The sequence below is a fragment of the Paroedura picta genome, chromosome 7 (genome assembly GCF_049243985.1).
Source record: "Paroedura picta isolate Pp20150507F chromosome 7, Ppicta_v3.0, whole genome shotgun sequence".
Lineage (NCBI taxonomy): Eukaryota > Metazoa > Chordata > Lepidosauria > Squamata > Gekkonidae > Paroedura > Paroedura picta.
The window spans coordinates 82,807,128-82,833,408 of NC_135375.1; the positions used below are offsets into that span (position 1 = coordinate 82,807,128).

Below are 26,281 nucleotides of genomic sequence, written 5' to 3' on the forward strand. Positions count from 1 at the left end.
TGAGTTGGGACTTCAGCATGCCAGGAAGAACACCAATTTTTAAAACTTGGTGCAAACAGAAATTGAAGAGATTGTATTCAACGAAGAAGTAGGTGCTGACATTTCTGGGTAACTCAATATAGATGACTCTGTACATGCACAGAGTTTCTTAAGCTACTTCTAGTTACTCAAATCTTTACACTGAGAGGCTTTTGTTTCAGTGATTTCCCAAATATTCTAGTACACTTCTGACTATAATTCTTTTGGTTTCCAGCAGGGAGGTACACTTTTTCTCTAATGCTAAGCAGACTCTTGAAACACCATTACTTGTTGTGAGTTTTTACTCACTCTTATGGTCTTTAAAAACAGTTTCAAGCAAGAAGTGTGCCTGGACAAGTAGGAGTTGCTAGCTTCTTGGTGAGAAGGGACTGTGAGGAAGGTGCTTTCACAAGAGTGAGCACTAGGCAGACTCTGCAGGTTTGAGTTGGGTGAGGAGAAAGCAACCAATCAGTTTGGTGTAGTGGTTAGGAGTGTGGACTTCTAATCTGGCAAGCCGGGTTCGATTCTGCACTGTCCCACATGCAGCCAGCTGGGTGACCTTGGCCTTGCCACAGCACTGATAAACCTGTTCTGACCAAGCAGTGATATCAGGGCTCTCTCAGCCTCACCCAATTCACAGGGTGTCTGTTGTGGGGAGAGGAAAGGGAAGGTGACTGTAAGCCACTTTGAGACTACTTTGGGTAGAGAAAAGTGACATTTAAGAACCAACTCTACTTCTTATCACCTCCTCCTCCAGCACGTCAACAGTAGAGACAGGACATGTCTGGTCATTTTTAAGGTGGCAACATGCCAAAATTAGAGTGTCTTTTTATTACCAAGTAAAGAGATCAATGGAAGGCAATCTCCTGGCAATAATCTGGAACAAGGCAACTGTAACACATGCCCACTCATTCACCCCAGCAACTCGTACTTTCCCTCCCTCCCACCAGTTGCTCATGGACCTGATCAGAGCATAACTTCAGCCCACAGGTTTCTGCTCTATGGTAAACCAGGCTTTGTCAGGTGTTACACTATGCAGGCAAGTAGGGACTGGCACATAAACTCTGATTTGTAACATCTGTTCCATAAGACTCTCTTTAAAAAAAAGAAGTCAAGTCTGATTCCAAGGAACACCCATGGATTTATTTCCTAGCTACTACTTTCCCATCAAAAGTCTAAACAAGAAAGCAAATGGTTGTATTTGGCTACACCATTAAGTAAAACAGCAGTCATACCCTGGAATGTTTGGGACGGGAAAGTACACAGCATCACCCTGCTTGCTTTAAGCCTTACCCACTGGCAAAAGTAACTTAGTTATTAGGTCACTTACAATCCTTCCCAAACTCGCTTTGCTACAAAGCCTTGGAAAAGGTTGCAGCAGTCCACCCACATCATTGTTATTTTCCTTTCCCTGGTCTTCTACCTTCCCACCACCACCAGAGAGCTATTTGGTTTTTAATCAGCTGGTGACACATCATTACAGTATTGTAATGCTGTAACAATTTCTGTTGGATTCTCTGAATTCCCAAGCTTTCATTTTTAAACATTTCTAGCCCTCTTCATTGCAGATATGCTATTCCCCTTTTATTTCTACAACAAAGGGACTAGGGACTTTTAAATGAAAGCTAGGGATTCAAAGATCCAAGGCATATTGTTATAATATTAGAACAATATTGCTTGACCATTTTTTTAAAAAAAAATCTCGACACCAATGGTGCAGAAAGGCAGCCTCCACAAGGGTACTTGGGCAGTGGAAGTCACATTGCCACAGCACTACTGGCAGCCACAGCATTGATAGATAACATACATACGCTTGGTCCCATGCGGAAAACAAGCAACTGCATGACACTGGGTATAACAAACAGGACAGGTGTTCTCATAGCAGTGCCCAAGGATGCAATGGCCAACATCTTTCCTGAAACCTGCCAAGTGTTTTTAGAAAGTGGGAAGGGCCATGTAGAGTTTTACCCAGCAGGTCCACTGGAGATCTGATTGGCCATGCAGAGCTTTTAAATTTGCTTCTATGACAGCTACCACCACAGCATTGCGTATATGTGCAAGATTCTGTTAAACAGAATTTGTTTGAAATGTTGAAGTGTTTAATATTAGAGTTACGCATAACTTCACTACGTTTTGAGGCTATGCTTCCTACAACAACCATTTTGTGGTTGTGCCTACAACCCTTTATCAGAATGACAGGCCCTGAAATAGAGTAAGGGCATAATGGAGAATATTTTTGTTCCTCTTAAATGCATGGGGACTAGCTGGGGTTAATGTATACCAAAAAGGGACTTTTTGCACATATCCCAATACCATAATATTCTACAAGTTCCTGAGCAAAGTCCTTGAAAGCAGGTGTTATTCTAAACATAGCAAGCCTAAGATAAGCTGTAATGAAAATAATGGGTGGGAAGAAAGCCTACCTCCAATTGCAATACAGTGGACAGTCAGAATACACAGAAAGGTGACATAAGCCATGTAAGTAAGCCATTTTTATCCTACAAATATGAGTTAGACTGACAGCTACTTGTACTCAAGCATTATCTGTTGTGACTCTCAACTGGTGAAATAGTCTGAAGTTATCTGGAAGGTGTCTACACTTTTATCATTCTGTAAAGTAAGTAAAACAGAACAGTTCAGGAAAGTGCTTTTATGAAGGGCAGGGAACTAAGACTTTTTTGGAAGAAGGCATAGGAAGAATCCCTAAGGCCTCTCGCTACCATGATTTACACCTCTTTCTCCAATCATAAGTAGGTGGCAGGAAAACAAAGACAGGTGAGTAGAACAGCACGCTGGCAGTGGACAAAAGCCCACATCTGAAGCTCTGATCCTTGGTAGCTGCCCTATCTCCCATTGACAATTTAGTTCAGATAAGCCAAAAAAATACCCAAATCAATGCCGATTCAGGTACTTTTTGATCATATCCGAGCTGAATCTCCTTTCCCTGGCACTTTAAACAGTCCAGATCATCCTTATCCAAATCCCAATTCAGCAAGCTGGATAATGATTCAGTTCAATTATAACCTACAGTGCCTTAAAGTCAATGGGAAATTTTGGCTTTTCATCTATTCCATGGTGTGCAGGGGGTGGGTTGTGATAGAGGCACCAAGCTTTGCGACATAGCTATGGAATCCGCAAAAGAACCGCCAAATTTCAAAAAGATTGGACAAGAGGGTCCAATTCTATGGACGCCCAAAGAGGTTACCCCCATCCAACCTCCATTGTTTCCAACAGTGAGGGGGGAGAAAAAAACAGAATCTCTTTTTTCCCACCATAGGAAGTAGCGGAGGTTAGACAAAGAAACCCTCTTCAGGTGCCCGTAGAATTGGATCTACCTGGTCCAATCTTTTTTTAATTTGGGGGTTCTTTTGAGAGGTTCTTACAGCTATGCTGAAATTTTTACACTTCTAACTCAAACCCCCACCCCCCTCATACCAAAGAATAGTTTTAAGTATGGTTTTATACATAAGTGCATTCTTGATTGTATTCAAATTTTAATATACAAATTTGTTGAGACACAAAAAGGTGGAGGTTTTCTTTTGCATCTATGTTTTTAAAAATATTTTTGGTATTAAGAAAAGTTATCCCTGGGGACACGGTCACATTTTGAAAAGTGAAAAACTAAACATCTCTAATGATACCATATATACCAAGTCCCATCGGTTAGAAAGATTAACCTAAATAATTTATACAGCTGGTTCTAAAACATCATGAAAATTAGTGCCTATATTCAGATACCAAAAAATATTTACAATGTTTTTAAATATTATGAATGTATTGACTCACTACATATTTAATCTCTATTTCATTATAAAAGGTAAAGGTTTCCCCTGTGCAAGCACCGAGTCATGTCTGACCCTTGGGGTGACGCCCTCTAGCGTTTTCATGGCAGACTCAAGGTTTGCCAGTGCCTTCCCCAATCATTACTGTTTATTTCATTATATTACATCTTTATTAACTACCTTTTGTGTCCTAAGAAATAGCAACAAATCCTATTTTTAAAAACTCATTTTCATCCACTCTAAAGTTTGTTTTTAAATTTCATGATCCAAATGGACTATCAGTGAGAAAGGGGAACAATAAAGTAAATGAACTTTCCTATGGCCTATGCACGGCCGCCGAAACAGCGATTTCGGATCACATGGAAAATGTAGAGGGGAAAAACGCAAAGCACACCGATTATGCATGGGGCGGGGCGGGGCGCGACGGTGGCAAAACCCAGAGTAACCGATTATGCATGCGGCGATCCCGGCACCGCTTCTGGTTGCGCCCCGGTCACCCGGAAGCTGCGCTTTCTTCCGCATTTTGCTAACACGGCTTTCTCAGCGGCATGCACCGAAGCTGCAGCCGATTGCAGCCGCACCGTGCGTTGTCGGTGATTTTAGTCGCCGCCATTCCACCCCGAATGTGCGTTATTCCCCCCGTGCATAATGGGTCTATGTGTTCTTTCCCCCCTTCTTTTCTCCAAGAGAAAAAGCAAGGACTAGATATTATATTACGAAAACCCCAATAAGTATTTGACTACTCAGAGAGCTGTGTTCGAGGATGAAATACTACAAAAATAAAGATCATTTTTAAAGCAGTTGTAGGAGGCAACCAGGAGGAGAAAACATCCTGTGGGGCTGGATATAGCCCCAACTACTGCAAGACTAGAAGCAACAACAAATAGTTCTATATAATGAAATCTTAAAAAGCAAGCTGCCACATACACTGTGACATTCTCAGCTTCATGGCATAATTTACAGTATTTGATTCTGTTCAGATGGTCAACTGACAATATCTGTAAGGCAGAGAAAAAGAAATAAGCAAGTCTTCCTTCCATCTACCCACCCCCACAGATTCTATAATCCCATACCACTTCCTGAAATTGGCCACAAAAACTCAAGGCTTCAAAGCAGCTGCTACAATACAAAGGAAATCTTGTAAGTGGTATCTTATAAGTGGTAAGCAGCAGCATTCTATACCAGCTAAAGCAACTAAAGGACAGAACAGAACTTTATAATAAGGATGACCAGAAAATACAAACACATTAATGGCAGCGAGATTCCCATTTTACAAAGGGAAATACCAACAAAGCAAGCACTCTGCCACAGGGGCCACTGCTCTTTCATGTAGTCATGGAGCATAATTTGCTGTACTAGATTAATTTATAACCCTATAAGCACAGTGTCAAGTGAGGCACTTGCAAAATTCTCCAGACTGGGTTTCTAAAAGATCAGAGTGGCACTGAATGTCAGAACTGGCTTTTTCTTGCAGATTCGTATTTCAAGAATTGGTGAAATAATAGTTTGAAACGGGGGAAGGAAATTATATAAAGGCAAAGTCCAAGGATGATGCAGAAATTTTAAAAATTCAGAAGATATTTCCTGTGTAATCTTTTCATATGCTGTTTTTTTCTGTTAGAGCACTGTGACAGAATGGCAAAGAAAAACATACAGAAGAAAACTTGTTTTTACAGAAAAGCAAGTTGCTTTCATTTTACTTTAACTCCATGCTGGCATGTTCCTACAGAAAGGCAAAAAAATATTTTAAAAATCAAGGAAAAAGAATATGCAGTGAGCAAAGTGTGCGGGAACATGCTGAGAATCTCTTAACATTCAGTAATTTTTTTCTTGGAAGATAACAGTAGAATTGCAAAATAATGAAAGAGCAAAAGCAGGGGAATATAGTAGTCTGTCATGCAAGACTGTCTTTTTTTTTAATCTGCATTTTCAACCAACACCATCTTGCCTGGATTAATTTATTGTGTGAAAATCGTATTCCTTCACAGGCCCCTAAACACTCATTTTGAATTCCTGAGCCTCTTGTGGTGCAGAGTGGTAAGGCAGCCGCCTGAAAGCTTTGCCCATGAGGCTGGGAGTTCGATCCCAGCAGCCGGCTCAAGGTTGACTCAGCCTTCCATCCTTCCGAGGTCGGTAAAATGAGTACCCAGCTTGCTGGGGGGTAAACGGTAATGACTGGGGAAGGCACTGGCAAACCACCCCGTATTGAGTCTGCCATGAAAACGCTAGAGGGCGGCACCCCAAGGGTCAGACATGACTCGGTGCTTGCACAGGGGATACCTTTACCTTTACCTTATGCTTAGCTATTAGGGGTATGCATTTGGTTAATCCAAGCCAAAACATACCTAAAAATACATTATCAGAAATTGGAGGCATTATTTCAGGTAGATTTTTTCCCCACCTAAAATGGCTGAACCTGGAAAATATTTGGGATTCAGCGCTGAAGTGCATTTAAAGGGCTTCTTGGAAAAGGCACCAGCAGTTATGCTGCAAATTTGGGGCTCCAACTCAAAAAACAGCCCCCTCCCAATCAATTATCCATTATAGCCTATGGGGACCATTGACTATAATTATCCACAAAGGCTATAATATAATGGAGCAAAAAAACCTTCAGCATTCCCAAATATTCCTGAACCCGAATATCATGCCAGTATTGGGATTTAGGAATGTCAAGAAACTATGATATTTTGGGGCGTTCAACATATCCGAACCCCAAAAATACCAGATTTTGAGGTGGTTTACACGCCCCTCTTACCTATAGAAACAGAGGTGGAAATCACCAGCATATGAATGACAATAGCTATAATCAGCCTCTTTGGTAAGTGTTAAATGCAGGAATCACCAACCTTTGATTACTACCACACACTGGTTGCTATGGTACAATAAAGGTACCCTTAGAGGCAGCATGGTATAGTGGTTATTTATTCATTGGGTTTGTATACACACCCTGAAGCAACCCATAAGTATGATAAATAAAATATGGGAGTGGCCAGCAATGCAATTTCTCTTCCCTGATAGCCACCATCTTTTCCCAAAAGGTAAGTCATTGTAAGACTAATCCCTGAATACCTGGATTGGCAAGGCAGTGAGTTAAAAGCTCATGATTAAATATATCAAATGCTGCTGTGAGACCTAATTGTATCAGCAGCACTGATCCACCTCAGTCCACCTGCCTGCAGAACACATCCCTGAGATCAAACAGTGCCATTTTCACCCAATGTCAAGTTGGAAGTCAGACTGGAATGGATCCAAACCAGATGAAGAGTGGTGGATTCTAATCTGGAGAACTGGGTTTGATTCCCGACTCCTCCACATGCAGCCAGCAGGGTGACCTTGGGCTAGGCAGAGTTCTCTTACAGCTATTCTTGCAGAGCAGTTTGTAGTGTTCTCTTGCCTCGCCTACCTCACAGGTGTCTGTTGTGGGCAGAGGAAGGGAGAGATGTTTGTAAGGCACTTTGGGACTCCCTCTGGTATAAAAACCAGATTTTTTTCTTCATTAAAGCCACCTTTTTGCTATGTTCAGAAAACAACACACACAGCCTTCCTTAAGGCTGTCCTAGAGAGTAACTAGGTTTCCTGATGACACAACAACAATATCAAACTATAACATGTATGGCAGACAAAACAGATATTCCTTTGCCAGTGACTAGATCCAAACTACTAGTGCCCTATTTGACACTGGAACACCTAACCACATGATCCACATGACAGTCACCTCTAGAATGGACTTCTGCAACTCTATTCTGGCCTGCCCTTATTCTTGATCCAGAAACTACAACTGGTCCAGAACGCAGCTGCCAGGGTCCTCACAGCAACACCTTGGAGGTCCTACATCCAAGTCTATCCTCCAGCAGCTTAAAGCTTTGGCTATCACCTTTAAGGCCACACACAGTCTGGGCCCAGTATACTTGAGGGATCATCTCTCTGCCTACACCTCTCAAAGAACCTTGAGCTCTATCACCTCCAATTGGTCCCTTGCCCCAAAGAAGCCCACTTGACCTCAACCAGGACCAGAGCTTTCTGCATCTTGGATCCTACCTGGTGGAACGTGCTCTCAGAAGAGATCAGGGCCCTGATAGAACTCAAACAGTTCTGCAGGGCCTGCAAAAGGGAGCTCCTCCACCAGGTTGAGGCTTCCCATTGGCCCCCAAGCCTCCCACCAATGATAATCACTACAGATCCGCCCAACCTACTGGGCCTTCAGTACAAGTTGATTAATGTTCTCTCTAGCATTCTACCGTTCTACAATGCTGTTTATTGTTATACCTATATTGTTATTGTTATCACCACATTATTATTACAAATTGAGTTACCTGTATCGTTCCTGTTCCATGTAAACCGCCCTGAGCCTTCGGGGAGGGTGGTATATAAATACAATAAACAAACATTGTGTCATGGATGAATACTCCAGGTTGCCTGCCACATGTTCTATCTTCTCCCACAGAATGAGACCTCAGCCAGGCTGCCATACCATAAATATGGCTGCTAAGCAAAATATATGCTAAAGTTAGCATGTCAATAGTTTTATCTGCCTTCAGCCTTTTTCTATTTAAAAAAAAAGTATAAGAGAGGTATATTCAAGTATCACAAGAATGTCAGAACAGACATTTAGGTCACAGAGGCCACCAGCTCAGACTATGTAAATTATTCAGAAGCCTGCCCATCCATTTTACAAATTAAGGGGACATTCAGTATTCAAGCAAAGCTTGCTCAAACCTTCATGCTTATCCAGACCTTTCTAGAACAGAGCACCAAGAAATTTTCACTGAAAGCCGGTCAAAACGGAAGTATTAAATAGAATAGAGCTATAAATTCATTTCTATATATGCCTAACAAATATGAGAATAATTTTATGTTAACTTTTGATCCAAAATAACACAAAGAACTGCAACAGATTCAGTGGCACTTTTAAGGCTTGAGAAAAACTGTTTCTATATATCTGAAAAAGTGTGAGTGCACAAGAAAGCCCAGGAAACCCAGAATTCAACTTCACTGGTCTTAAAGGTGCTACTGGACTCAAACTTTGTTCTATTGCTTCCAACAAACATGGTTACCCACCTGAATAATAAATGCAATGCAAGATATAGTAGCTATCATCAGTCTTTACACAAGATTGAATCGGGCCCTGGGACTGTCTATTTCTAGAACTCAGGTCAGTACTCATGACACCATTTAAGTGTCCTAAATCTGTAAACTGCTGGAAGCCGTATAAATAATTGGTTAAGGCCTAAGTGGGAGAAGAATGGGGCGTGGCCAGTCCAGGATAGTGGAAGGCGCTGATTGGCCTCTCCCTCGGACTGACAAGAATTCCAGGAAGTTGGGTGAGGGACCAATTGGAAGACGCAAAGAGCCTTCCAATTGGGCCCTCACCAGGACAGACCAGAGTTCCATCCAGTCAGGGGGTGAAAAGCACCTACCGACCCACCCACCCAGCCCAGCCAGGGGCAATCTGGAGACATCGCTGCCAATCTGCTCCTGACCACCACAGGGAGAGGAGGTCAGTAGGGCTGCCAAGGGGGATGAGAACAGAGGCTTGGACAGGCTGCATCGGCCCTTTTCACCCCAAGGCTGCCCTGTCATGTCCAACTGTAAAATGCCTCAAAACACTGACAGAGATGGCAGGAGACTGGTGAGTGCACTCCCTCCCCCTCCCTTCAAGCCTGCTGAGAAGGAGCCTTTAATAGCCCGACAGGGGAGGGAGGCGTTTCCGAGAGCAACGCAGGTGAGCCTCATGGCAAGGGGGTGGGCATTCCTTTGGGGGGGGGGGGGATTTCTCCTTCTGCCAAACGGCTGACAGGGAGGCCACAGAAAAGCCCCTTCTCACTTAAAATATTGCTCTGCCCAGGGGTTAGACACAGCCAAGCCATGTGTATTTCTTCTTTGCAACTCACTGTGCAGGCTACTGCACAGTGTTATTCTGCAGATGAAACTGGATGCTGTTGCAGAGGTTCTTTTGTCTCCTGTATCATCTGCACAACAACCCTGTGCAGTAGGTCTCAAGTCTTTCAATTCAACAACAACCTGTGTGGGAGGCCTTAAATGTTTCTTCTCTACCACAAAACCCTGTCCAAAGTAGCCCTTTCTGCCTGGAGGACTGATCTTTATACGATGAAGATGAGCTGTAATTCCAGGAGCTCTCCAGGCCCCACCTGGAGGTTGGCTACCCCGGGGTTGGAGATATTCCTGGAGTTTTATAGGTGGGACTTCAAAATCGTACAGTGCCTCAGAGTCCAACCTTCGAGAAGGCCACGCTGCTGCTGGGGGGGGGGCCTTCCCCCCCACCCCAAAAGCACACCTAGCACCTGTTGTATTTACAAGTAAAACGGGCTTGGTTCCTATCATCTATAAAGCAGTATGGACTGTAGGACCCAGGGGTGGTCATACCCAGCCAGTTCTCTGAATAGCAAACAATGATGCCAAATGAAACAGATTTCAAAGTACCGCATTTGCCAGTGTATAAGACGACTGGGCATATAAAACGACCCCCCAACATTTCCATTCAAAATATAGAGTTTGTCACCATTGTATGGCCGCAGTGCAACTGCAGCACCTCCAGCCCGCCCCTGCATCTCCCTGTGACCGGCACAAGTGCGCATGTGCGAGCTCTGCGGAGACAAGGGGTGGGCCGGAGCACCACTGTTTCCCGCTGAGCAGAACGGGCCAGTCATGCTGAAAAGGCTGGCACCCCTGTCTCGCTGCTGATGCTCGCCGCAGCTCCACTGATGACCCACTGCGTCCGCGCTGCATACTGCGCAATACTGGATGGTATGTAGAATGAAGTGGACGGGCATCTGGAGGCCACTATGGGCACCGGGCGAGCATCGGGAGGCCACTATGGGCAGCTATGTCTATCCCAACTGAAGTGCACCCGGCATATAGGACAACCCCCCCCCCCCACACACTTGGAGGCATGTTTTTCAGGGGGGGAAAGTAGTCTTATACGCCAGCAAATACTGTACTCTCAAATACTTTAAAAATGATCTTCCAAATAGTTGGTGGCTGCAACTGAATGATCTCTCTCTCTCTCTCTCTCTCTCTATCAGAATGGGAATAATTAAGAAGCACAAGACCAATTTACCATCAGATAGTCTAGTTCTCCAATTGCTTTGAGTCAGATCAGAGTCTACATTTTAGCTGACTGGTTGGCTACAATATCTGGTCTATATTCTCCAAATCCCATTCTCTTTCTGTACCAATATATACCACCTTATTTTCCAGTGCTAGATCATGCTGTACGGTCAACCAAGGAGATTCCCAACCATGAAAAGAGATGCTAAACATTAAAATGAATTAAGCTAGGGATGCATGACTGGCAAAGCTCCCAAGTTCCTTTGGAAGACATTAAGCAAACTTTATTTAGATAATGCTTCTGAAGCCAAATATTGCCTAGCATGACTACCAAAAATAAAAAGAAAAAGTACTTCATGACTATATGAATTACAAGTTTTATTCAACTGCTCTTTCTGCCTAAAGAGCACTTATGAAAATAGTGGGTTATAATTTCAGACCCTATCTGTTCAACTACAGACTTTTCCACACACTTTTTGCCTCATGCCGCTTATAAGGGTCCTCTGATCCTCACAAGCAGAATTTCACAAGCTGTGCACCATTATTCTCAAGGTATGTTACAGAGTTCAGCTTGATGTAGTGGTTAAAAGCAGCGGCTTCTAATCAGGTAAACCAGATTTGATTCACTGCTCCTCCTCCACATGCAGCCAGCTGGATGACCTTGGGCTTTCCACAGCACTGATAAAGCTATTCTGACCGAGCAGTAATATCAGGGCTCTCTCAACTTAACATACCTCACAGGAAGTCTGTTGTGGGGAGAGGAAAGGGAAGGCAATTGTAAGCCACTTTGAGATTCCTTCTGATAGAGAAAAGCAGCATATAAGAACCAACTCTTCTTCAGTTCTCCCTTCAGAAAATCCAGTGGGCTACTGCAAGCTAACAATATAGCTTTTCATGGTGCTATCAGGTGAGAATTAGCTTGTTTGAAAGATGCAAGTTTGGATAACTTAAGAATCCTTTCAAGATTGTACTGCAAAACACCATGCAAGAGGAGTTGCTTACCAAAACAGTTTGAAATGCCTATTTCAGGAGATGCAAATGAGACAAGTATACATTGCCTTGAAACAAGTGGTAGTTGGGAAATCTTCGACTAGACTTGCACCAAATTATGTGCTACAGACTGATAACTGACCAATTCTAAAAGTAAAAATTTTGGGATGGAGTTAGTGCCCTCAGGGATTAGTCCACACTCTATTATTCTGTATTGTCATCTTCTGCTTATAATAATTCCACAACAGTAATCAGCCTCCTCCCAGAGCAAGTAACTTTGCCACTTATCTTACCCAGGCATGGCTGACCAAACAAATCCAGTGGATAACAGTGCCAGTGACCGGCCTGCCCCCCAGTAGAAGGAGACACCCGGCAGAACTGCACCAAACTGCTCCCTACCCACACTGGATACTTTAGGCTCATAGACATATTTCTTGAGACACTCTTCTACCTCTGCTGAAAATTTAGGAATTTTTAATACATTAATACATTTATTTAAAATGGGGGAGAACTTCCAATGCACGGAGCTGAATGAGCTTTCAATGCACTCCAATCAGTTACTAGTGTCCCAGAAGCCTGATTTTTTTTTTTGCAGACAATACTGTCATTTGTATCCTTTTCACACCTAATCAAGAACTGACATACACCTAAAAGTTCTTGCACAGTTCCTCGGGTCATTTGGCAGTGGACTTTGTTAGAAGCATCTCTTTAACTTGTTTGTCCAAGGGCAAAATCATCAGGGTGTAACGTGTAAAAAGATTACTATAAGCTATTGCTGTAATATTTGTAGTAAGTAGTAACAGCAGCTAACTAGAAGAGAATTTGTGTACAGGGTCCGCTGTCCCCCCTTCCCCGAGGTTTAAACTGAAATTTCCTTATGATGGTTCAGCTAAGACATGATCTTGGATCTGAGCCCTAGAAGATTCAAGGGCTGTCACAGAGGCAGGGCAAGAGCTAGGCACCCATATGCTTACTTTCAATGAAATCCTGCTGTAAATAGATGTTTGGGCAAAAAAGAGGAGAGGGTACCTCTTGGCTGGCTAAGCAGGTACCAAATAAGTACAACCACAATAATCTTCCCTGGGTATAATCTAAATAATAATTTGGTTAAGGGCTCTCCATATACAGAGATAGGTAAGCCTCTTTTTCAGCTTGAGTTTAGAAGGAGTCTCCATTTGACATTTTCTTGTAAAGTACTGGAGGATCCTGCAAAGGAGTTTAGCTTTATGCTTGGATTCAAGTGGCATACCTGCCACTGAGAGGTGGCTTTACCTAAAGTTAGAAATGGTAAGAAAAGCCAGAGAATCCTGCTGTGACCGCCTAAGCAGCTAGATATTAGATGCTTGCTCTTGAAAATTAGAAATATGTTTTTCCAGTCCAGCTAGTAACCATGGTTTGCATCCCTCCCACCACTCTTCTGGATTGAGTCATCTACCGCCATCTGCTCCAGATTATTTAGCATACTTGCTTGTTGCTTGCTCCCCTATCTCCAATTGTAAAATAATATTTCAAGGTGACAAATAAGACAAGATTTCCAGGGTGTCCAGATCACCTTTAATCCACCACAGACAGCTTGGGGGGAGGGGGGATTTTAATACTACACACTCTTACATCTACACTTTCAAGTTATCTCCTAAGAAAGCCAAACCTGTTGCAGAGCTTTCTCAACAACCATGTTGGGGTACAGGATCTCAAATCTGCAGCCAAATGGCACACATTAAATTTGGCACTATATTGCATTTTCAGACTTTCACTAATCATACTTACTACGCCACTGAATCATCAGGACACAGTGAAATCAGAGATAGTATTTTCCCCATTGCGAAAATACAAAGTTGTCTAAAAACAAGAATGTCTGGAAGCAGATAGCCGAGTTTAGTCAAGCCAAAGCTTATACGATCTTTCTGAATGAAAGCCAGTTAGGGGAGCAAAGTGAACAATTCCATGCATCTCTACAGAGGAAGGGGGTTTAGGGATCACTGACAGACAACATGGGTGATTTCTACCATCCACTCAGAGGCAGGAACAACTTTTTCCTCCCTCCTCCTTGTCTCCGCTGTGAGGAGTCGCCCAGCCTTCAGTACTAGCTACTTCAAAAGCAGCTAAACAACTCTATACAACTGGGCAGAACAGGTCATGCATAACATTAATGAAAGTCAATTAAGAACAATTAGCACATAACAGTTAAGACAGGAAGGAATCCTGCAGCTAATTGGTTGACTGACTGACAATGGCTTGGGAAGGACAAGATGTCTGCCTTCCCTCAGAGGAGAAGGACCCTTCATGGAAGTATCCAATGGTCCATTCTCTCTCTGAGGCAAAGACTTCTTGGTGGAACCTCCCATTGCAGTGTCCTCATATCCTATATGGGTCATCATCTTCTGTGCCTAGGATAGGCTGAAGTACTCTTCAGCTTGGTGTAGTGGTTAGGAGTGCGGACTTCTAATCTGGTGAGCCAGGTTTGATTCCGCACTCCCCCACATGCAGCCAGCTGGGTGACCTTGGGCTCACGACAGCACTGAAAACTGTTCTGACCAATCAGTAACTTCAGGCCTCTCTCAACCTCACCTTCCTCACAGGGTGTCTGTTGTGGGGAAAGGGAAGGTGAATTTAAGCTGCTTTGAGACTCCTTTGGGTAGAGAAAAGTGGCATATAAGAATTAACTCTTCTTCTTTGTCTACTTGGCACCTGCATTCTCCCATGCAATTATTTTAAAAAGCAAAAAAAAAGTGGCATATTCTTCATCATCTATCAAAGGTAGCATTGGTCGAATTGTTAACGTCCTATAAATGTAGAAATGGATAACCATGTCGCCACCTTGCATATTTCTTCCAATGTGGCTTGACTAGCAAATGCCGCGTTGGTTGCTGTGATACCATGTGGTGAATCCAGCTTGTATACTTTGATGATGCAAGCCTTGAAAGACCTGCTGATGGCTGACTGACATTTTGTTCAGTGGAGAAACAGAAATGAGCAGGGCATCTGTTTTTCTGGTGTGTTTTATTCTACATATGAGTGCCTTTAGAGTTCTGACATCCAAAGTGTGTCATGATCTTTCCCTTGGGTGACTGGGTTTCAGGGAGAAAGATGGAAGAGCGATTTCTTAAGATGTGTGGAATTAACTCAGTCCTCAATTTCACTTTACCCTTGCAGAAGATACAGAGCCTGGACATGATTGAAAACTCTGACTCTGTTTTCCAAGAAGAGCCTGGACATGATTGAAAACTCTGACTCTGTTTTCCAGGAACAGGGTTTTCATTCTCAGTTGCTTCAATGGAATCCCTCTAATTGATTCAAAGGATGATTTGGGGAGGGATGAAAGCTTGGTTATGTAATTTTCAAGCTGGAAATTTATGCATCTCTTGTGGATCTTTAAGAGTTGCTCCCTTGATGAAGTGACATACGTACGGATGTTCCTGACAGACTGATGCGTCCAACTAGAAGTAACACTGTAGACTAGTGGTTCCCAACTGTGGTGGCGGGGGTGGCGCACATAGGCACACGCGACGATCTGGAGGTAGCATGAAGGCGGCCAGTGGCATGGCTCTGCTGCCACCAGCCTGTCCTGGCGACCCCATGGAAGGGGAAGGCAACCCCACGGGGTCGGAACCCCATGGTTGAGAACCACTGCCTTAACAGAACAAGGACTGGAGGACCGCTCTCCCAAACTCCGAATCTCACCTGTCGTGGAGGTCAATGGCATAGTGCTTCATGAGTGTCTCCTCTTTTGCCCAGATAGCTGCCTGGTAGATGTCCTTGAGAGTAATGCTCCAATGGAAGGCAGCCAAAGAACTCATCGCCTGGAAGGAATGAGCCCAAACTGCAACAGGGCAAGGAAACTTCGCAGCTGTAATCAAGGTTGGGATCACAGATCCTATTCCCTTGTTATACCCATGTGTATGGCTCAGTGGCAAAGCACATAGTTGGCTTGCGAGAGGCTTTGAGTTCAGTTTCTGGTATCCCCAATTAAAAGACCCAGTAGGTTATGTGCATCATTCCTAAGACTCTGGATAGTACTGAGTACTGAACTTTGACTGCATAATTTAGCTTAAGATGCCCACATTCACCTTTGCATACGATTAAAAGCAGTGTTGCACATACCTGTAACTGTTGTTCATTGAGGTGTCTTCTGTGCAAGCACACATTGGAACTGAAGGCTTTCTTAGAGCTACTCTAATATTTGTACCACTTTGACTACCTGCTTGGTCTACCAATGCCCCCTTGCCAGGCTCTAGCTTCCCTTCCGGGAATGAATGAGCCAGGGAGGCACAAGGAGAAGGCATTTGTGGTTGGAAGATTCTCCTCCATTCCATGAAAGCCAAAGCTGATGAAACCAAAGAGTTTATTCTCCTGATGTTTGGTTTTGGAACGGGTTTTCTTAGGTGAGAGGTTCTGATGCACAGCATTCAGCAGAACAGGTAACTGGATCTGAAGAATCAATTGTCCCCGGAACTGATGGAACCAAGACACTCTATAGTGACCTCACAAGTTGTTTGATTCTAACCCAGGGGTAGTCAACCTGTGGTCCTCCAGGGGCTCATGGGAATTGTAGTCCATGGACATCTGGAGGGCCACAGTTTGACTACCCCTGTTCTAACCAGTGATTTTGAAAGTATAGATTGATTGTGCGCTACCAGGGCAGATGTTTTCACTGACAGGCTACTAGAGAGTTTTCTCCCATAAACTTGCCTTCAAGCACACTGCTCAGAGTGGGCTTTTGGGATAATTTTTTTTTTAATTTATACCGTTTATATACTGCCCTCCTGGTGTATAACATCAATAAAACAATGCACAATTAAAATACTACATTAAACCATTTAAAACTGTCTTTAGGACCATCTTTAATTAACAGCAACATCAATTATAGCTAACATTTCCAGTGTCATCAGTTACCAGACTGATGTAAACATGGGAGTGTCTTTTTAATGGGGGGGGGGCATTAGATGTTATTAAATTACTGGCCCAGCCAGAAGCTTGATGGAAAAGCACCATTTTGCAAGCCCTGTGGAACTGTAGCCCTGCTATCATGATGGCCCCATTGTGACTGCACTAGGTTGCCCAGATAACATGTGTCTGCCCCAAGAATACACGTGTTCTTCCCTGCCATGGCTTCACACTTTCCAGGCATTTCACATCTCCAGCCCTGTATTGTAATCTGAACAAGGCCGCTGCATTCCGACAGGCCACGCTGACTGTTCTTAAATTAGAGACCAATCCTGTGTGTGCTCATCTTATAGGTCTCACCCAAACAGAAAAGGCAGAGAAGATGCTCATCTGAATGGGTCATTTTCATACCGCACTGGGTACATCTGTAAAATAAAGCCTTTTGCAATGTTTTCCAAAGAGGGGAGAGGGAGCCCAAAAGCAAGAAAAACTCATGAAACAACACAGTGGTGAAGAAAGGACTGAGAAAAAGAGGGGGCTCCTCCCTGTATAGCATGTTACCAGTTAGGTGGAAAAATGGCCCCTAATGAGCTCTGCTGGGGAGAGGGTCCCCTTGGAATGGTAAAAATACCAGCATAGCTGCAAGAGAGCCTCTGCTGGTTGCCTGTGCCAGAAGACTGGAGAGGAATCATCAGGTAGCATGTGCTAGAAATTACCTCTGTCTGAAACCGGGTAGTAGATGGGTAAAGATCTTCAACATGAAGCCCTGTAAAGCCACTGCCTCAAAACAGACAAACCAGTAATCTGATTCAGTGTAGGGTAGGATATATTAAGCTGTCATGGCAGTATGCCTGCAAACAATGTATAATGCCCATTCCATCTTCTACAACTCTATCTCTATATCTTCCATTCATGTTTAACAAACCATCATTTTGAAAGCTTTGTACAAACACTAGGCAAACTATTTAAAAAGAATCAGAAGGATCAAACTGTTTGATAAACAACTTACCGCTAGCATTCATCTCAGCTAGATTCTGATGCTAAACTGAAGAGCTTCTGTACTACTCAGCGTGCCTGTAACCAGACTAACCACTGAAAGCTTTGGATTTCGGAACACAAATCTCAGAACAAATGTATGAATAGCTCAAACAACAGACACTGTTTGGTTCACCTTATACTTGCTGAACTAATTGTGGAATTCTGAGTATTCACTTTACAGTTCTCCAGGGTGCAATAGTCTCCTCCACCATCTGGCCTCCTGCCATCATCCTGAGCTTTGGTGCAAGGCAGAAATAGTTACAATCAGAGTTTCAAGCTCAGGTAGTTGGTACAGGAAAAGCCCACTTCAGAAGTAGCATCAGATTCACCCAAAAAACAACTTGCCGCCATCTTACCAGCACCTCTAGCTACTGGATATTAAGTATCAGGAGACAGCACTGGGACAATACACTCAAACCTACAGCAATTTGGCTATTTACGGAACCAGAAGGACGGAAACAAACCCCCGTCAGTGCAATGACTCATACACAGATTTGACAACTGGCTGACTACCAGGGCAAACTAGGGCCCTGCTTGTTTCCCTGAGCCTGCTGCTCCCTCTCTGCAAGAGGATCTTTAACATCCAGCCACACGCAATACGGAGCCTTCTCCTCAGTTTACTGGGAAGATGCTCTGATTAGGTTAAAGAATGGTTGTGCACTATTCTGATCAAATACTTTTTCCTATGTGTCATCATCTTCCTCGAGGCTGTTCTTCTGTGACAGCTTCCTTATCAGAAGGAGGCAGACATGACACATCATGTCTCCTGTAGAATCTGGCAGATTCATCATTACAGAAAATAGCTAAAGGATTAGAGAAGTGCATGTGAATGAATGTTCCAGTAACAAAATCTACCTTGCTAGGCTGCACACATTGGGGGCGAGGGAGCATTCTGAGGTCCACTTCCAATGGGGGGGGGGGGAGACTCAGAGGCCAACAGGGGCATTTAAGAAATCTGTGAAGTCCTCCACAGAGAACAAAAGGCTACCAAACTGTAAAAGGAAAAAAGGAATGTTTCCACCACACTACAAAAACAGTAGCTAATTGTGAAGCACTGTGGTAATGAATAGTTAAACATTCTATACTTTCTATCAAATAAATAACAAAATCTGAACCAGGAGGAGTTTGAAAGGAGCTGCCGCTTGTAAAGGCTAGGCTGCGTGTCTCCTGCAGAAGGTAGTTAAGTCTAAAAACTTTTGGTGCTTACCTTGGAACCACCTGCCTAGGTTGTTGTGAAATTTTAAAAATGTTTTCATATTTAAAAAAAAAACAAAGTTTAAATTGTACCTAGCTTTCAGAGGCCACTCTGGATCCTACTAGGGAGCGTATTATGAAAGTACACTGACCAAATCAAATTTCTTAATGGCTGGCACATCGACCAACTGACTACCAACACTTGGCAGTGGCCAAATAGTACATTAAGACAAAGCCTTCCACTAGTTGGGGCATTTATTTTCTGTACAATACCCTTCAGGTGACCAAAATTTATTTTAAAGACGTATCCTGGCTTTGCATCGGGGTAAGCCAGCAGACTTCTTGTGGGTGGGAACTGGACTCCCCTCTGTCAGGATTTGTGTGCATGTTGACAATTCTTTGTGCAAGAGACAAATATTTCTAGCAGCCACCTATCAAGGCACTTCCTTAACCTACTGCAGAGAGACTTGTGTTATATGATAGAATCCAATTTTCTTCAATATTTCTTACCAGCTAAATCCCAGTGAATCTCTGCAGTCAGGGCCAAACTTTGCAACTGAGTAGTCAACTTAGATGCTGTGTTTGACAGGAATGTCATATCCAGCTCCAAGTTTTCCCCATGGTTTGGACTGATCAAAATGGACCATAAATGAGCTCCCTACCCTTTAAACATCACCTGCCATCAATTCAGAAATGCTTTAACTGCTGTGTTTTTTTAAGTATGCAAACAGCCATGTTAATGGGGCATTACACTCAAAAAGCTGTTGCCTGCCCCCTTCTGTGTCCCTGAGAAGCCTTTGAACAGGAGGGCCTTCTTCATTATGTTTTGTTCTGCCCTCTTTATGCAGAACCATGATCCATATTACTTGCAGCTATCTTAGCCTCGATCAATATTCAGTAGAAAAGAATATTTACCTTCTAGCCAATGGAGGCCAACAAAAAACCCAGTTAAAGTCATGATCAATTTGCTGTAGCTTGATTTGCATATTACAGTGGTTGCTCCAGTTTTTTGGTGGAGACATAGGAAATGTTATCTTTGTTTTCTCAGTTTTAGGTAACTTGAGGGTTTTTTAGTAGTTTTCTGTCAACTGCTGCATCTGGCCCACTTCATAATTCGTTAAGGGGTAAGTGGGCGGAGAAAGGGGCGAAGCCAGTCCGGATGAGGGGCCAATCGGAAGGCGTGAAACGCCTTCCAATTGGCCCCTCACCCGGACTGACAAGAATTCCAGCCATTCGGGTGAGGGGCCAATCGGGAGGTGTGAAGCACCTTCCTGACTGGCTGGAGTTTGGCAGGGAGCAGCCCGGACGGTGGAGGCTTCTCTGTGGGCCTTCGAGCAGGCTCGCCATAGCGGGGATGCGGCAGGCCTGCTCTGAGGCCCGCAGGGAAGCCAGGGACATGGCGGGCGGGGGGACCCGGGGGCGCCACCGTGGGACCCCCCCTTTCAAAGCCTGCTTTTACGAGTGGGCTTTGAAGCCTAGTTTTTACATAAGATTAATTGTATCTAAGATTACTAATAGTTAGGATATGAGGGCTAGTTCCAGTGCACAACCATGCAACCTACAATACGCAGGAGCAAATCTAGTAAAATAATAGCACCTCTAATGGGGGGCTGAAATAAAACCATTCCCTTCCAAGCTAGGAAAATTGGCCATCTATTCAGCACAGCTACCTTTAAGCTGGACTTGCATTAAAAGAAAAGTCCCCAGACGATTATGAGCATTTTGCCAATGTGATACTACGACTACTACTGTGACAGTATATTGGAAGAGCAACCACTGACGAAGATAAAACAGAAAGCAGGTCACTTAACCTAGGATCCCGTTTTGGTTGACTCTTTATGTTTGATCATATGTTTGACCATTTAGACTTTGTTATAACCTTTTCATCTATAAACATAGAGAAGAATACTATGTGCCTCGTGATTTCCTTTTTTCTTTAAAAAGAAAAGTCAGCAGTAACTACTTATTTTTCTCCAGATTTTTTAAACTGTCCCCTGATAAGATTTTAAGGTAAAATTCAAAGAACTGTTCAGTGAACCACTTAGATTTATAAATACCTCAATACTGAGTTATATTTTCTTAATTGTATTGTATCATAGCCCTTATGGAAACCGCCCTGAGCCGTATGGAAGGGCAGTATAAAAATCAAATAAACTAATTTTCTTTTGTAAAGATCAGTGGCATCAAACATGTTGATTATTAGAAGAATACGCTTTTGTACATCAAACTATTTTGACTAATATTCATCTCTTCAACTGACCAATTTCTCTGACTGGACAGAAGACCAAATTGACTTCAAGAAAGCCTCCTCAGTCTGGTAATTCTGTTCACTCTGTTATGATTTAACCTATAGTACACATTTGCAGCTTAAGCAAAAAAAAAAAGTTTCTGAAGCTTCTCTGATTATGTTCCTAGATGATTTTGCCACCAGCAGCTAGGAAAATGGGTATTCACAAACCTGTTTTACAGAACAGTGTCGACCATTCACTTCTAATAGCAACTATTTTCTCTGAAGTTCTTATTTGTTTAGTCTAATGCATTGCTCAGATTCCAAAAGGCAAATTGCATAGTCTGTAGAAGATGTTCTACTTTAACACACTCTGCAATCGTACAGGAATTCTTTGCAAATATCATTTGAATTCAGACATCATGATAAAACAATCTATAAACCATGATTTCATTCAGTTTTGGTAAGAAATATGAAGGCCAGAGGAAAAAAACAGAAAATGTCTTTCGCTCAACTTTTTATCTGAAAAGAACAATGGGAATTTGGGGGAGTACTGGGAGGGGACACTCTTTACAAAGTACTTTCTCTTTAGGAATAAGTGAAATGCTTTGAAGAACAAGGTAAGTATATCATATATAACTGTTAAATCCATGCATTTCTGGATCTATAAGGAAACTTAATCTACATGAGAAGAGCATCCAGGACTTTCATTGCCCTCTACTGTCCCTTTGAGTTAACCCTATCATCCGACCTTCTGACTTTCCCTTGTGCTTTTTCACCTTTCCCTCAAATCCCTGTAACACAGAATGGGTAATTAGCTTACTGCCCTATCTTTCTGGAGTAGAAAAAGGATCAGAAAAAGATGGGGCAGAATCTAACGGAAAACACTGAAAGTTTCACTGAGATCTGAGTACTAACCAGGAGCTGCAGAAAAAAGAAGACAGCATCTAGCCAGCAGTAAAGTACATGCACTAAGGTAGCAAAAGATACTTAAGCCTGCAGTTTTCTCTCAAATATTTTCAACTGCTCGTAGAAAAAAGGGCACCTTTAAATCCCATAAATATGACTAATATTACACAGTATTATTACATGACTAATTTTACATGGTATATTACAAATGATGCTGTTTATGTTGTTTAAGCCTTGTTTTAGATACAATAGGACAGTAAGAATTGCATTTATTTCAATTTTCCTTCATTTTTTTTCTTCTGAAAAGCTAGGGTAAAATATTTCAAAATTTCTGGAAATTTTACACCTCTAAATCCAGTTTAGTTTGATGACTGATTGGGGGTTGCTGAAAAATTGTACCACATAGGTGCTGATGAAACAGGGTGAGAAATGTATTATGTAGAGTACACTGAAATGATTTAAAAGGATGGGGAATATGGAGGATTAATAAATAAATATGGATTGTGAAAGGGCTTATTTCTTTACTTAGAGTAAAGAATTTCAGCAAAGCTGCTAGTAACTGAAAGGAAGATTGATAATGCCTAGCAAAGAATCAGATGAAAAGACTTTGGTTACGTAGGGTTCTCCTTCCCACCTCCATTCTAGTTTACTCAGCCAAGTGGGCCACATATTAGCAACACAAAGGAGCTCAGGAAGAGAGGCAAGCAGCAAATTAGCTGGGGAGTACAAACTAAGGTCTGTTTATGCACAATGGGTAAACTAACCACAGTTAGATGTATGAATGCAGCTATTGTCTTTCTAAACACAAGCATAACCAGATGGATAGCTGGAAGTGCACAACTTTAACAGATGGCAGGAAGAACAAGCCATTCAATCCAGACAATATCAGCAGAGCCTGTCACCAACCCTAGAAAGCTGAAAATGGCAAGTCAGCAAGCACAGACATTTAGCTAGTTTTGTTTTTTAGCAGATAGACTATGTATACAAAACTGACACTCCATCTAGGAAGTACTTTGTTTTTCAATGAATGCTACATACAGAAGTTGTACAATACTGAAGATGTAAAATATCCAGAAATGTTGAAGTCGCAGGAAGAAAAAAAATTATCCCAGATATTTAAATCAAGGGGCAGCATATTGGGGGGGGGGGAAACTGAAGTGAGGCAAAGCGCCTCTCGCTGCGTCAGGCCGCTGCCCGAGGGAGCCCCTGGCAGTTGCGCGAAGTGCGGCAGCCGGGGGTTCCCTGCCTGACGGCCTGACGCGGCGAGAGGCATGAAGCGCCTCTCGCCGCGACAGGCCGCCGCCCCAGGGAGCCCCTGGCAGTTGCGCGAAGCGCGGCTGCCGGGGGTTCCCTGCCTGACGGCCTGTACCACACCAGAAGCCCGCCGCCGCCTCCGCAGCCGCCGACCAGCCCGACGACGACGACAGTAAGTGCCTAGCGCCCGCTGCATTTTGCTGCAGCGGGCTTGCTTACTAGTTATCAATATTAAGTTAAATCTAACACAGACAACAATGAACTTTTAATAATAATGTATTATAAAACATAACAAATTGTTCCCAAAATTATATACACATTATATACAAAAATACTGAAACTGCTGCATAGTACACACAGGAATTATCATTTAATGCTGTAGATTGTCTGATGCATATTTTTTCATATTACACAGCGAACAAAAGTTTTCCTTGCATTTCATTAATTCAGTGCTTCCCACTAGAAGAAAAATACTTTTGTCTTAAAATTGTTGCACTCATTTGAAAGGATCAGATATTTTGTATGAATTTTTTCCATGCTTCCCAAAATTTTCCTTGCCAAAAATTGAAAAGGGCTTTATATTTTTCCATGCTGTACACTTTGTATGAGAGAGCATTCCTTTAGAAGCATTTCACTCATTCTAAAAAAGAAAATGTTTCACATGAATTGCTTCCTTCCCAGAGTGATCCCACAAATTTTTCAATGGAAATACTGAAAATAATCGGTGGAAAACGACTGAAGATGGCGCCGTATTAGCTGGGCTTCTGCCCGGCTCTTAAGCCATGCTGAGGGTCAGGAGCAACCGCACCTGGCATACCTGAGCAGATATGCAATTCTTGCTCACCGGTCGCCCCAGAAACCGGGAACGGCACCCTGAGGGTCCTACAGATCCATGGAGACTGAGTTCTCCAGATCGCCGCGGCATGTGCTCAAGGTCATGATGGCGCCCTTGTCGTAAATAACTTTCTAAGCCTGAAACGACCAGCTGACCCTACATTCTTCCCAGATCATCTTTTACCAGACTGACAGAAGCCGAAGTCTGCAACAGTAAAGACCGTGAGTTTTCTGATTTTTTTCCTTTTTTCCCCCCACAATCTCTTCCCCCCCCCCTCCTCAACCAATTTACAAGTGAATTCTTTCGAGTGGGAGGCTCCCAGCTAATTACACTCACTAATCAAACAAAGAGAGAGCTTAAAGAAAAGAGAGACTTTAAAGTTTTGTTGGAGAGAGTTCAGTGGGGGACGCTGACTTGATATGGAGATCGACAAACTGATAATTTTGGATCGCTCGTGCTCCCACGAGACCTCACAAGACTTTCTGTTTATAGTTTGTGACTGCCTAGAACTATGGAAAAATTAACTAAGGCACAGCTTTTCCATTTGTTATGCGAAGGGAACTCAAAGATACTGAAAGCAGTCAACAAGGTGGAAAAGGAAATCCAAAAGACTAAGAAAGGGCTTTTAGACAGAACCGACGGTTTGGAAAAACAGCTGATGAAAACACAACTCAGCCAACAATACTTCAAATGAGAATTCAATGTCTGGAAGTTAATCAACAGGAGGGGGAGAGAGAGCTAGGGACATAAAAATCAAAAGCACCTTGGAAGAACTTGGGAAAACAGATTTAAGGAAGGAAAGCACCGAAAACCTGGAAGTCTATTTAGAGCAGGAAGTGATTTGGATCAACAAAATAAATAGAGTCTATTCAAAGGCGACAGCAGGCAGGAAGCTATCAGGAGATATGTCTGTGCGACCAGAGGAAGAGATCCAGATTGACAAAGTACACAGAGCCTACTTAAGGCGACTGCAAGCAAGAATCAAGCAAGAGACTTCTTTGGCCCTGATAGAAGGACAACCAGAAATACTCTATGCAGAAATCATCAGGCGTCACTATGGAAAAAAATACAATTTCATTTTCTGCGATCACCTGAAGGATGTGATGAACAGTGGAGCATTTTCCTGGTCTCCTATGGGAAAGACAGCAGCAGTAACTTTTAGGTCAGGGCTAATATATGAAGGGAACTGACTTTATATTATCTAAGACAATAATAGAATATATTCTTATAATAGATTATACTCTCATATGTATCAACAATTACTCTGCTAAGAAAGATGGTAATAACTTCTAGATCAGGATCAATATGTGATGGGAACTTAATATGTATGCTAATATGTATGCTAAAAGAGGATGGCAAACAATACTTCATATGTATTAACAAGACAGCAGCAGTAACTCTTAGGTCGTTAAGAAAGATGGTAAAAACTTCTAGATTAGGATTAATATGTGATGGGAACTGAATATGTATGTTAAAAGAGGATGGCAAACCATATCAGCTGGTCGCTTTTTTCCTCTTACTTTTCTGTAAATGCTTTATATAATAATAAATAATAAAATTACAAAAAAAGAGAGAAAAATCAGTGAGAGATTGCCATAAATCAGCTGAGACTTGACAGCAAAAATAAATACATTTCATTTTATCCAAAAAGAAAAAAGAAAAAAAAAGACAAACTGAAAAGAATCCTTAGAGAAAACATGTTGTCCCCCAGGCCTTCACATCTCTATACAAAATTCCTATTAAATATTAAGATGCTTGTAAGTGAACATTTTGATTTCCATTAGAATCCTATGCTACCCACACTGGCGTCAGCATGCTAAGGGAAAACATGAAGAACTTTTATCTATAAATATTAAGAAGCATAGCCACATCAGTAAAGTAATATTCTTTAGCATCCAAAGGTACTCAGAACCAGGAGATCATAGATAGTAAGCTACCCTATAACTAAATTATGAAAAGATTTCAGTCAGCTGGAGACCAAAGGGTAGGACACCGTACACCTAAATACATTTTCTAGAAAGCACCCATGTGCCAGAATGCTGAACTGATGCAGAATTCTTCTATACACTAGAAAAGCTATTA

General features: G+C 42.6%; 1 protein-coding gene across 21 annotated transcripts in view; it reads right to left on the reverse strand.

Annotated features, from left to right (window-relative positions):
* The window catches only part of ELAVL2 (ELAV like RNA binding protein 2), a 177,390-nt gene that overhangs the window by 83,615 nt on the left and 67,494 nt on the right, over nucleotides 1-26,281 (reverse strand). The window lies entirely within an intron of this gene.